The sequence below is a fragment of the Pinus tabuliformis genome, chromosome 5_2 (genome assembly GCF_031772625.1).
Source record: "Pinus tabuliformis cultivar Carrire ecotype Pingquan chromosome 5_2, CPIR1, whole genome shotgun sequence".
NCBI lineage: Eukaryota > Viridiplantae > Streptophyta > Pinopsida > Pinales > Pinaceae > Pinus > Pinus tabuliformis.
Genome location: NC_142306.1, coordinates 602,348,550 through 602,361,251, shown reverse-complemented (window position 1 = coordinate 602,361,251; position 12,702 = coordinate 602,348,550). Strand labels below are relative to the sequence as shown.

At 38.3% G+C, this 12,702-nt stretch overlaps 1 pseudogene; it reads right to left on the bottom strand.

Annotated features, from left to right (window-relative positions):
* Nucleotides 1-1,373: 1,373 nt before the first annotated feature.
* LOC149160441 (L-type lectin-domain containing receptor kinase SIT2 pseudogene) lies at nt 1,374-4,198 on the bottom strand (annotated as a pseudogene).
* Nucleotides 4,199-12,702: the final 8,504 nt, after the last annotated feature.

Sequence of the window (12,702 nt, the reverse complement as noted above, 5' to 3'; positions counted from 1 at the left end):
ATACTGTTATGATTGAATATAACGGCGTGGATAGAAAACTCAACTTTTGTGGCTTGCTTAGTTATGGATATGAAAAATATATTTTACTTGCAATACTTGGATTTATTTGTGTGAAGTTTCAACATGACTTGCCATTTCTTTTTCTTTGGTTTACGCTGATCTCTGTTCTAGGACTAGTTTCTAATTTTCAGTACAAAACCTAAAATCTATTTGGCAACTTCTTTGAACTTAAACCAACATATATCAGTTCAACAGTCCATTAGGTCCACTTCTATTGTTATTGGTGGCATTGCTACTGAGGTTGCAGATCAGGCTGAGGCATCCTCAGACTCTGAACTAGATGATGTCTATGTAGCTCCTGATGATGATCCTGTGTCTAGTAGTGGTTATGAACTTGATGATTGATCATGTGTACACTCAGCTTGCAACATTGTTTTTGGACTTTATAGGCCATTTAGAGCCTCATTGCTTATGTATTTTACTATTTTGTCGATGATATGTATTGCACTCGGTGCCATTTTGATACATTCACCTTTACGTGGTATATAAATGAGCAAACTTTGCATATTTTGTCTCTATTGGCTTGGAATCATGGTTTTAAATCTTAAAAATAGTTTTGTTTCATTAAAAATTAATTATTCAATGTATTTTTCTAAAACCGATTCGTTTAGACCTAACCAGTCCTGGTTCGAGTGGTTCCGGTCGGTAACCCGGTTCATTAGGTGGACCGATCGGTCACCAGTTTCGGTTTTTAAAACATTGATTTCAACTAGGCCCAAACAAGAACTTGCAGCCATAGATGGGCTCTGCAATATCAAAAAAATGTTGTTTATGGCCTCAAAACAACCCCAGAAGTTGAAGGCTTGAAAAATTGTAGAAAATTGTCAAGATGGAGAATTGTGCTTTGAGCCACTAGATTAGATAGATAGCCACAAATATCCACCTCAATCAAAACCTCATCTCATGAAATAGCCCATTGATAATCTATGATGAATACAGATTGCCTCTAAATTTTAGAAAAAAACAATTTTAAATCATACCCCACCTTTATTTTAAATCATAAATTATATCTACACTGTTATAAATTTTCTAGCCAAAATAAAATTTTAATTTAATAACCATTTAAAAAATCCTATCGATCAAATAAATATTTTTTCAGAACTGGATGAGCATTATCAGTAATGTGGATAAACTTATTTTTATGTGACTAAATAAAAAAATAGGAGGGAAAATAACAATCTCCGGTTAACCAAAAATATTTACACCACCTCCAAAACAATAAAATATGAACACCATCTCCAAAAGAAATATCTGGAACAGGTGGAACCACCGCAAAGTTTTCAAATATCATAAAATAATATTATCGCGAGAGTTGAATTCGAAAGCAATTATTATCACTGTCCATTTACGAATCGCATACCGTTACAAATGAAGCCTACTCATCACAGAATTAACTAAAATGTTCAATAAAAAACGTTATGACCTTCAAATTTAAGGAAGGAATTTGGATTTCAAATTCCAACGCTCAGAGCTTTCAACTCTGTTTAGTAGGAGCAAGTAGACAGGGCAGAGCTATGTTTTGTAACAACAGATTGCTGCGAAATCCCCGGCATACCTAGAAATAACTTGAGCAACGGCATGCTCTCTTCCCCGGATTTGAACCATCGACCAGCAACAATAGCAGTGTACTCGCAGGGCCCGCATGGAAAAATAAAATATCATATAAAAAATAAAAGTATCCTTTGCTTTTCCAACTTGGAAATGGATAATCCCGAAATTTCGAGGTGTCCTACCATCCACAAGGAACTGGAGCTTCGCCGTTCAGTATTTGGCAAACCTGGCGCATGCCCAACCTGCTCTCAGGCTCTGGATGAGAACACAATAACCCCAATTTCAGCACCTTCTCCATCTCGCCCTCATCATATCCACCCTTCGCGGCCAGCTTTGAATCCGACGCCTCCAGCAGCCTCCCCTCCGTGTACAGCTCCCGCGCCCACTCCACTAAAATTATCCGTTCCGAGCCGTCCAACGAATCCACTGGACTCCTCCCGCAAGCAACCTCTAACAGCAGAACACCGAAGCTGAACACGTCCGAGCTGGGAGTTACCTTCCCCGTCTGTATCAGCTCCGGCGCTATGTACCCCACCGTTCCTACAACATGTGTCGTCTCCGGATTCTCAGTGTGGTCATACAGCCGAGCGAGCCCAAAATCACCAAGCCGTCCGTTAAGCTCCGAATCCAACAGCACGTTGCTCGGCTTGATGTCTCTGTGGACAATCCTCTTCTCCCATTGCTCATGCAGATACAGCAGCCCCGCAGCGACGTCCTTGAGGATCGCGTATCGCCGATGCCACGGCAGGACTGTCGTTGGATTCCCGTAGATGAATTTATCCAGGCTGCCGTTGGGCATGTAGTCATAAACGATGAATAGCTGTGTATGCCTTCGGCACCAACCCCGGAGTTGAACCAGGTTCCGGTGCCGTAGGCGCCCCATGCTTGAGATCTCTGCAACAAACCCTTTCATTCCTTCCGTGAACTCGGTCGTTATACATTTCACTGCGACTTCTTGGCCGCTACTGGGGAGAACGCCCTTGTAAACCATGCCAAATCCCCCGTACCCCAAAAGGTTCTCGTCCCTGAACCCTTGCGTGGCGATACTCAGCTCCTTGTATGCGAATCTATGGGGCCAGTACTCCTGCTCCCATTCTTCGCTCGCCTCGCTGTTTATTGTTCTTCTCAGAAACATGGCCGCCGCAATCGCCAGCGAGAAGAGAAGCACAGAAACCACAGTGACACCGGCTATGAATCCCTGGCTCAGAGGTTCCGAATATACGTTGGCAAATGAAGGGAGACGAGAAACATCGAGGGGCGGCGCCGTGCCTTGGGTTGTGAAGCTCCACGCGAGAATGTAATGGTCTTCCACAAACAGTCCCGTTGCCGCTGAAAAGCCCACAAACATCTTCTCTTCCACAATATCCTGCAAATCGGTTTGCACAGATATCAACGGCCTCTGCGGTCTCGGCAAGCCGGCCACCGTAACGGTAACGTTGAGGCGGCTTTGAAGATGATCGTAATCGATCCAGGCCTGTATGTTCCGTCCGCTCCTGAAGTTGAGTTCATGGAATTCCGCACCATTCCAATAGCCGGCGGTCTCGGTCTGGACTGAGATGAGACTGTTGATGTCCACGCCCACGTGGTTTCCGTCGGGGTCTTTGAATTCCACATTCGTGATAGCATCAAACTCCACTGCGAATAAATGATTATATGGCTGCCCGTTGCTGGTGAGGTTAAGCAAACCCATATGCTCACCGGACAGAGCACCCATGGGAGACGTGTGGGGTGTCATGAAGAAGGCTATTCCGTCTCCCCCTGCGTTAGAGAGAGGAGGCACCATGGAGAAAACGAAGGTAGTGCTGAAGGAGGAAAGCGTCTCATTGCTTTTCATCTGTACAGGAATTGCATACAGCGCTCGGCCGAGCAGGAACTCATGCGAGTGATTTGTGAGGGCGAGGACGGATTCAGATTGGAGAACTGAAGCATCAGCTTCCAACATCAAGTTCGTTCCATTGAATCCGTCGAAGAGGAATGTGGTATGTCGACGATCCTCCACGAGTTTTGCAGGAAAAAGGGGTGGGGCGAGGGAGATCAAGGCTATCAGAACGAGGCTGCGCCATAGAATTAGCATCGCGAATCGAACCTTTTGCTGTCCTAAATTCTCGGGAATAATAGGTACATGGATGGGCACTGGGGATATCAATATATGAATTTTCCCATCAGTGCCTCCCTTGGTCAGGTACCAATTCAGTATTCAGAATCACAATTTTTTCATTAATCACATGGCAGAATTATTTCTGTTCTCTGTCATAGAGGAGCATGAGCTCATTTGGAACAAAGATGACTGTACTTTCTATGGCCGTCAGGTACCAGTTCAGTATTCAGATTCACAGATTTTTTTCATTAATCACATGGCAGAATTATTTTTGTTCTCTGTCATAGAGGAGCATGAGGAGCTTGAGGTCATTTGGAACAAAGATAACTGTACTTTCTAGGGCCGTCGAACAGTTCTAATTTCTAAATAGTAATGTAAGACTATTCTGCGCTATTCCGCGCAGTCATACATTGATGGATACCAAACATAAGAGTACTGTGACAGCCAAGTTATCCTCAATATTCGTGTCCACATGGGGATATTCTTATGTTAATGTCACAATTTGTATCTTAAAATTATGTTCGACTAGAAGTCTTATAAATAATGTCAATACTTCAACCTTACCTAGCACTGGCCAAATTCAATTAGACCTCCGATTTTACTTTTTCGCAAAATGAAATATTTCTGGTCTTCCCTTATATCTTCCCCTATATTTTGACCACGTTGGGCAAAACATTCTCTTGTAACTCTACCATTTCATTTCTTTTTATTTTATTTTACTTTTAAAATAATATTTTTATTTTTTTCGCCTTTTAATTGGGTTTAGCTAATTTTCAGAAGAAGTTGGGCTTAGCTAAGTTCGGCATCACCCTGCGATTGACCATTTTATTGCTAATTCTCGGACAAAGTTGGGCATCACTTTACGATCTACCATTTTATTTATATTAATATTACTTTATTTTTTTCCTACCATTTTATTTATTTTAATATTATATATTTTAATTAAAATTATTGTAAGTGAAAATAATTATATATATATCTATATATATATATATAAAATCTATCATCATTCACTCTTCAAACTAGTCATGGAATAATTATAGTTAAATGAAATCTATAAATGTAGGTTGACTCATCACTGTTATTTAAGGAAAACGCATTACTTGGAATTACCTTGCTAGTGGCCAGTAAGGAGGCAAGCTTTTACTCCTATCAAATGCCTCTAAGTCTTAGACCATTAACCTATTTCCTTACATCTGAGGAAAATGAACTCTTAGCTAAACAAAAACAATTTTAAGGCATACTCAAAACCCATCAAGAATGAAACACACACACACACACACACATATAAACACACACATGAATTGAATTGCAAATTGGAAACCCCTGGAAGTCTATAAATACAAGTGACCTCAAACTCATTTGGATATCACCATGAATCATTCTTCTATTCTCTTCTTTAGTTTTGACTCGCATAGGTTTGAGGAAATTCGCGAAGATTGGTTCGTAAAGGTCTGAGATTGGTCTGAAGCTTGCACGTGTGTTTTAAGGTTCTGGTTTCCAACTCATGTATGCTACAAGGAAATTTCGGTTGTAACCACAAGCATGCAGACCTATGTGTGCAGTTGAAGGGTTTCAGCTGCACCCACAACACTCTCTCTATGTGTTTGGGACCTAAGGTTTGAATTTTTCAGTTGACTAAAGATTTCCTTAGTTGACCATAGACAATAGCAGTTGACCGCAGGCTTCTAAATCAGGGTTTTGAGTATTAGCATTGTTGGGTTTATCTCATGATGTTTTTTAGTTAATTTTTATGGATAGGATTATAGTTGAAGACATGGATCATTCTACTCTCTTTTGTTGAATCATTTAGTAACAATCTAATAAGAAGAAGAATTTGAAATGGTTTTCCCCATAATGGGTTTTTCCCTGGCCTTCAACCAATCTTGGTGTCTCTATGTGTCAATTATTTTTTTATATTGTTCCTTTATGTTTCTATGCATTAATGATGATGTTGTTCTTTCTATATAATTGCATATGCTGTTGAATATTGTTGTAAAACCGAATAATGACATGATGTTATGGGGTAAATTTAATATGCAAATGAAGAAATGCAATTATATAAAGAAAAGAACAAAATATCCCTAAGAAAAACTAACAAATACGTCCTCCTCAATAGTGCAGCCTGCCTCAAAATACTGCTCCAACAAAGTAGCCTTAGTTTCCTACCTAGCCTAACCCAAATACCAAGAATAAACAAGAGCAACCTATTTATAATAGTGAGACTATTTACCACACTTATCCTTTCCTAGTTCAAGAGATAAATCGTAGATCACAGAAGGTACTACAAGAAATTCCTTAGTGTTCCCCATAAGAAGATTCTAAAAAGGAGGTAGAGCACCCTCTACCTCATCAAATTCCTCCTTTCCCTATGAGATTAACCATTAAAATGACACATACTCCTAACAAAGTTGAACTCCTATGGACTTGAAGAATTTATGTGTTATAATACGACTATTATAGGCCATCAAAGATGTTTAGATATATAATAAATTTACCAAAGAAGAATGTCTAAGAAGGCATGGGAGATAAAGAATGGATACGCCCACAATTAATTTCATTGGACAACTAGCTAATCAAATGCTTGGGAGGATGATTATTCCTAATTACTTGGATCCTAGTAGCTTTGTTGTAGAAATGTATATCAATCAAATAGTATTCCCAAACACCTTGATTGATCTAGGAACTACTATTAACATCATGACCAGGGAAACCATGATAAAACTTAACCTTTAGGACTCACTACGAGTAACCCATACTATGCTCCAACTAGCCAATAGATCTACAATCAAGCTAGAAGGTATAATAAAAGATGTCATAGTTTCTATAGACTCTTGGGAGTACCCCACTAATTTCCTAGTTCTACAATTGAAGATTAAGTTCAAATGGATATCCACTAATTTTGGGGAGACCTTGGTTAGCTACAACATATGCTTATCTCATCTGTAGAGGTGGTCATATTAATATCATCAAGGGGAAATACTAAAAGTAACATGTACTATATCGCTTGATCAACCTATGGTTGAGGAATATTTTCCTATGTGGGTGGAAGATGAAGAAGATGAAATAACACATTAGAATTATATCAAGGTTAGTATTCATGTCAATTGTAAGCACACATCTAGTGAAAATAGTAGTTTAAATTTTTTCCATTTCTCTGATCTCAATTTCATTCCCCAAAGTTCTAGTATTGAACTTTTGTTTTAATCTCACTCTGTAACATAGCTCTAAACTTTCCCTTTCAAGGCCCATCTAGTCTGAGTGCTGAAACTAAGCCATGATACCACTCTTCATGAGAGCCTCTAACTTTATCCCCAAAGGTCCAGTGTCAAACTTTGGATTTGATACCACTCTTCAGGAGATCATCTAACTTTATCCCCAAAGCCCAGTGTCAAACTTTGGATCTAATACCACTCTATATCAAAGCTCCAATTTTTAATCCCAAGGGTCTAGTGTTGGACCTTTGCACTAATACAACTTTGTATCAGAGGTCCAAATTTTAATCCCAAAGGTTTAATGTTGAACCTTCACTTTGATACCACTATGTATCAAAGCTCCAAAGTTTAATCCTGAAGGTCCAATTTTGAGTGTAGGCCCTGGTACCACTTTGTATTAGAGATACAAATTTTAATCCCAAAGGTCCAGTGTTGAACTTTCACTTTGAAACCACTTTGTATCATAGCCTCTAACTTTATCTCCAAAGGTCTAGTGTTGAACCTTGGCTTCAATATAACTTTGCAACCACCTCCTACCCACTAAACAATGTTACCGGTCAAATGGGAATTGTGACCTCAAAACAAGAATTCTAGCCAAAAAAAATCCCAAAAACGAAAATGTGTTAACATTAAATGATGATCCATGATGAACTATTGTAGCAAAAAGATGGAGTTGTAGTTGGAAAGTCTCCTAAAACTATGAAAAATCCTTATTTTTTTTAACGTTATAAACACCACAACTCTTCCTTAGGTCATTGACTTGATTTAACCAAAATGATAATTACTGTGTAAAAATGATCTTAGAGATCTTTATCCTAACCATTCTCTTTATCGCAGCCTCAAAATATTCCAATTATTCAGGCACTAACATATCAACTAGGAATATGTCGTGGAGGTGAAAACTGTAAAAACGTTGACAAATTTTTTTATCAACGGTTACCAAAAATAGGGCAAATTATGATAATGATAGATTAACTGACAACGTTTTGTCATGACAAAGAAAAAATGTCATTGACGAAACATTTGGCAGCGTTGTCTTGAAATATTTATTTCAATTTTTTTGCTGCCTCTAACAAGAGGTCCATATTGGTTGTTGGAGCTTGTTTTACCCTATTGATTTTCTTGGTCTTTGGGCCCTAATTAAACTATCACCAAACTTTGAATGTGATAACATTTAGCTCCAATGGGGATGATATCGCCTTGAGAGGTAGCAAAGGACCTCGTAGATCAAGTGCCTAGTCATTGGGCGGCTCCCGAACTCTAAAAATCAATTCATTTTCCAAATCTAAAATCTGTGACCTCACCTACAACCAACTCATAATGCAACTGAACAAAACTCAAACTAAAATTTGAACGTTGAAAAACTTACTTAAAGAGATGCCAGCCCAAATAGGCTTGTTTCATACCAGTTCCTACTCCAATCTATTTGATGATTGCTCAATCAAATGATATATAATTTACATGTAACCATGAAATGATATGGTTACTCATAGGAATTATTCTCACACCTTCCTTGAGCAGAGAGAAAAAGGTAGAAAGCAACAACTCAAAACAAAATTTGAATCCAATCCTTGTAGTGGTTTTTCTATGTTAAAAAAAAAGAAATTCACTCTCTTCATTTATAGTGTTGGTTTTTCTATGTCATCCAACTCAAAATCATTTTCCAAATGCAAGGGGGCCATATGTTCATATTTCACATCATCTATGGCAATAAAAGGCTTTATATATACTCTTGAAAACATTCAAAAGGGACAACAATATTATGTGTTTGGGAACAACCTAAAAATGCTCCTTCACATATTTCAACAAGAATGTGATTTTTATCTTTAAAAATTTCTGGATATGTCAATTTAAGAGAGAAAGAATTATGAACAAATTTGTAGCATCCAAAAGATATAAAACACCTTTCTCTTCTTCACTATTTTCTTGCAACTCAAGGTAGCTATCATCATGGATGGGATTACTGCTAAAATTTTCCATGGATACAATTTCAAAAGAATCATATTTTCATTGGTTTCTTTAGGAGGAAAAACTTTAGTAGATGAATGACATGAAGGACATCTTGAAAGAAAGTCTTCATCCCAATCTCAGTGACATGAAAATTGATAAATATGTTGCAAATTATCATTAATATCATGGGATGTAACATGGATTTCATCATTGAGATGCTAATCTATTTCAGTTTCAACCAGGGGAGAAATAAATGCTCGTTGGGAATTATCCTGAGTATCATGGTAGCTAGTATCTACTAGTTCTTCCCAGAGAGAAGGAATTTCAAAACACTCTTCTTTGATTTCATCACCCATAAGGTATTCATCATCAACGTCCATTCCCATGTGTTAAAAACAATTTTCAAAATTTGCACAAAAACTTTCAACCAACACTATAGAAGGGTGTCTTTCTTTATAGTTCAAATAGAAATCTTCAAGGCAATATAGACTAGTATATGGAAATCCTTCATACCAAGATCATGCATTTTATTCTAAGGTTTCCATAAACATATTCTTCAAACAATCCTCATGAAATTCAACCCCTAGCTTACGTATGTGCATGTGAAATTTAGCCAAATGAAGAGCAACATCATCCCCATTCTGATCTCTGATTATTGGTAGATATGTTCTCCAATCTATGTGAAGAATACAATTTGGAAAGCCTGGAATATAAGCATGATTCATAGGAATGTACCCTTCATATTGTGGATTCATCTTGATCCAATGGAGTCGCCAATGATACTTTGATTTCTACATCCTACTGAGAGTGGAGTCGTCAGTTGAATGATGTGAAAGCTTTTTGTGTATGTCCTTTGTTCACAACCAAAGGACATATATATTCAAGGTAGTTCTTCAAATTTTTGACTTGAGGCTTCACATCCTTGGCAACAATATCAAGATGTTATCACTCATAAATTACCCTGGTTGTGGGGAGAAAAACCAAGGAAACCTTCAAACCACTTTAGGATTGAAAGTTGGTCCTTCAAACTAGAGAGGGAACTCTCTATGACTCTCCTACTGAAGTTCACTATAGTATTAGGTCACTAATACTCTAAGTGGCCAAATTTAATTTGTAAAAATTATGGGATTGGTTGGAAAAATGGTAACTTTAACCATTGGGCATGGATTCATGGGATTGATCTTATGGAAATTTCCAATAACTAGAGGTAAGGCAGATAGGGATCAAAGGCATATTCATGGTTTATTTAGACTTCGAGATATTCATATGGTAAGCAGAAGGAAGAAACATCCCATTACACAAAGCAAATAAATGAAATATGTGTAATTTTAGAGGATAAGATCGAGCATTTGAAACTAAAAACAATAGAGCATCAAATATAAATTCCATTATTCTACAAACTGTGTTTCAAACATGAAGAGATAACAATCATGAGATTTACTAAGAAGGCATACATCACAAAGAACATTTACTGATAAACATAACAAAGGGATAATAGATATGTGAGTCTAAAACTTCTCCCTTGGAAATTTTATAAATATCAAAATAAAAAGTACATAATAAAGTATTTTTGTGCCAAAAAACCAACCCTTCTCTCTACTTTTCCATATAGTTTATACAAAAAATACATTAGTTTTGAGATCCACAATTTCTGGAATGTTTAATTACAAAATTTGACAAAATATAAAAAAGAAATCAGATCCAAAAGAAATTGACCTGAAAACCTCCTCGTCTAGATTTAGTTTATTGTTTGAAACAATCAAGGAGATTGTAAGATCTGATTGGTGGGCTCCAGTATTGTAGCAATAATGCTACAACTCCTGGAGCTTCCTTCTCTAATTTTATCAACCTGGTATTTTGTAACAAACTTGGAAGCGACGGTGCTGTATGCACAAGTACTAGCTCTTGTCGTAGCTGTCACTTGGTCAGCTGGCACAAGTCCGCTAGGGCTCAAGCCAACTTCTATATGTTCTCAGAAGAAGCTTTTTAAGTGATGAACGAAAGCTATCTCAAAGGAAATTAACCTACTTTGCAAGAATGAACTGAAATCCAACAAAACATGGAAACCCTAGTAAACCCTAATTTGACCAGCTTAATCCTTACGATGCAATGGTGGGAATGCAACTTCTAAAAATGATGCCATTACTTCTAGTGAGATGAGATGCATGAGTCTAAACTACTTTCATCCGAAGAGAACATGTTTTTGTATTTTTGCTCAAGTGGTTGGAGTTATTATGACTGTGCTTCTTACTGGGTCTTGACTGTGCAGGGGTAGTTCAAGGGGAGGAAGGCTTGGAAAAGGTCAGGAGGACTCTGAGAGGTTCCAGGGGATCCCTAACATCATTCCACAGAAGTTCACAACGTTCAGATGCCTGGCAATCGTGTTTGCAAGCTTCTACAGGATGTCTGCAGGGGATCCTACAGGAAGCTCGGGATTTCTACAGGAAGTCTGCTAACTTCTACAGGATGTTCTGCAATCGGAGTTTTGGGTGATGGAGGAGTGAATGAGCTGTATGGGTGGATAGGTAGGATGAGAGGGGAGCTTGTGATGGCTTATGGACAGAGAGATGAGATGGAGAGGGGGTGTGTAAAGCTGGTTGGTCGATAGAAGGGTGGAGGCAATGGAAGGCCGAAAAGATAAAACAACGTGGATAATAGAAGAGTTGGTGGGAAAATGATCTAGCTGGGAGGTAAGGAGATGGCTTAGGCACGGCTGAGAAGGATAAGGAAATGATAAAGTGGTGCTGCGCAGTGTAAATGGAACAAATCTCCTCTGTCTTGAGTATCACCGAAATGTCATCAATCTACTCTCACTGTTTTATTAAAAACCAAAGAACAACAATGTAAGTTAAGGGAGAATCGTGCATGGTGCTGAAACAAAGAGCTACTCCACAAAATCTAAGTGCATGGACACTCCTACAACTGAAATTATTGCGTTAAAGCTTGCATGAACATATAAAACAGTGTTTTTGGTAGTTGGCATGGTCTGCACTTTCGGTCCCCAAACAGAGGTGAAAGTGAGTGTGCATTCAACCTTTTTTCAAACTCTGATTAACTCCAATCCTTACTCTAATCTAAACTACTGAAAGCAACTTTGTTCATAACACTAACCTATGTAACCACACCAAGAAATCCGAATCAGCAAACTGTGTTTCCAAGTGCATGTAAAGGACAAGAAATATGATGTTGAAGAAAAGACAAGTAACAATACAAAGAAAGGAGGCCTATTGCTCTCAGGTTGGGCCCAAACCTGAGAGCTATAGCTCCTCTAAGAACTCAGAATTGAACTCAAATCTGCCTGCCTTTTATTAAAAGATCATAATCATAAGTCTAACAACATGCCAAAAATGGCTTACAAAGAACAAAACAGAGCTATAGCTCGTGATTCAAAATCTGCAACAAAGGTTCAAAAGTTTTCATCGAAGGCTACAGCCTCAAGATTTATACATTATGAGGGCCAAGCTGGCCTCCTAAATTAGTGGGGCTTGGCTGTCCAACTAAAAGTAAACTGATGTTCCTTTAGAATCCGTTGGCTGCCTTCTAGCTCGGTGGTGATAGCTGTTGGAGCTCGGAGTTGGGGTGGAGATCACGAGGAAGGTCATTCAAGGCTGTGGACAACCTTCCTACAAAACCGCAATGCCACCTTGGCTGTCTCCTTGCCTCCATCTGCGTGGTTTTGCTCCATTTAATGTCAAAAAACCTGAAATAAACATGTATTAGCCACATAGGCATAATGACTGCCCTCCTTCCTACAAATAACATGAATATACTAAGAAATGATGCATAAGTGATAAAAAATGAAGGGTTGAGCAAGGTAAGTAGGCCAAA